Source organism: Etheostoma cragini, chromosome 11 (genome assembly GCF_013103735.1).
Source record: "Etheostoma cragini isolate CJK2018 chromosome 11, CSU_Ecrag_1.0, whole genome shotgun sequence".
Lineage (NCBI taxonomy): Eukaryota > Metazoa > Chordata > Actinopteri > Perciformes > Percidae > Etheostoma > Etheostoma cragini.
The window spans coordinates 167643-169183 of record NC_048417.1 but is presented as its reverse complement, the minus strand read 5'-3'; the positions used below and the strand labels follow the sequence as shown (position 1 = coordinate 169183).

General features: G+C 46.1%; 1 long non-coding RNA gene across 1 annotated transcript in view; it reads left to right on the top strand.

The window, feature by feature from the left end:
- The first annotated feature begins 193 nt into the window (after positions 1–193).
- The window catches only part of LOC117952772, a 19171-nt gene continuing 17823 nt past the window's right edge, over positions 194–1541 (top strand). Inside the window, exon 1 of the long non-coding RNA XR_004658500.1 lies at positions 194–379. This is a non-coding gene — a long non-coding RNA (uncharacterized LOC117952772). The remainder of the gene's footprint in view (positions 380–1541) is intronic.

The window sequence follows — 1541 nt, the reverse complement described above, 5'->3', positions numbered from 1 at the left end:
ATGTGTGTGTGTGTGTGTGTATATATATGTGTGTGTGTGTGTGTGTTTGTGTGTGTGTGTGTGTCTGTGTGTCCCCTGTCTCTCAGAGATCAGATCGGGCGCGCGGGGCGGCGGGTGCGCGCTCTCCCAACAGCCACCAAAGTGCCCTGAAGTGAGAGCAGAAGGTGGGGGGGTTTACTGTGTGTGGGGGTATTTAACCGAGCGAGTGTGTCTGTGTGTTTCTGCTGAAGCCCCGACGTGGATTTACTGTGCGCGTGGCCGTCTGGAGCGCGAGGAGGAGTCCATGCGGACCGGAGCGACGCATCCATGAAGCAGGACATCATGGCGGAGGGTCCCCGCTGCAAGAGGCGAAAGCAGGCCAACCCCCGGAGAAAGCACGGTAAGACACACAGACACACACAGACACACACAGACACACACGCACACACGCACACACGCACACACACATGCCCGCAACAAGTCCCGCAAACTCCGCTGTCCCCGCCCTGCCGGGAGGTCCCGGCTGTCCCGGGGACGCCACAACAGAGACACTTTAAAGTTCTGGAACGGGACTTTGTGCAAGTTTTAGGGAGTGGGGTGTCTGCGTGATGGAGCCAGGACCCCCCCGGACGCATAAGACCCCCATCTCTCTCCCCCTGCTCACAAAAGCGACACGAATTTTAAATAGCCTATTAAAATAAAGCGACACAAATATTAAATATTAAAATAAAGCGACAAAAACGGCGAAACTCCGCGGCTCCCCGGACGCGACAAAGAGACTTTAAAGTTGTAGTAACGGGACTTGGTGCATGTTTTTTGTTTTGGGGGTGGGCTCCAGTGGGTTGTGTGATGGAGCCGGCACGGACCAGCAGGACCCGGAGAGACCCGGAGAGACCCGGAGAGTCTCCAAGCAGGAAAACCGTTATTTCCGCGCTGTGGCTGCGCGCGACTCACCCTGATGATGTTAAATATATCATTAACTATTATTAACACAATATATTATGGAACATGTTAGACTAGTTATGTCTGTCCCTGTGTGAGACCTTCTGTCCGCGAGGACAGACATCATCACCATTTTATTTTTAAAATAAAGTGAATAATATTTTTGTGTATTTTTGAAGACGTCACATTAAAAATGGACATTATTTCATGTCTTTCACTAAAGTGTGCGCGCGCCTCAACCACAGATCAAATGTTTCATATTTAAAACATATTTGTCTTGTGTCTGGTTTATTTTTAATTTGAGACAAATTACATTTTAATTATCTGATTAGTTTAATGTAAAATATGAGTTTTTATTTATAAAACTATAAATCTGCTGATTTAGTCTTTATTATTAATCATCTCCATTTGACTCTTCTTTATGATTAAACCGTGAATTTAACGTCTCAGCAATTTAAACCTTTGTTTTAATAAAAGTAGTTTTTATTCCGATTTGAAGGCGCGAGGCAGACATCGAGCTCGTGGGAACGTTCAATAAAAATATACAATTAGAAATAAATTAAAGTCTATTTAAATGTGTCTTCATTCCTCTGAGGAGAAGTTTTGTGACTTCGTCGCTG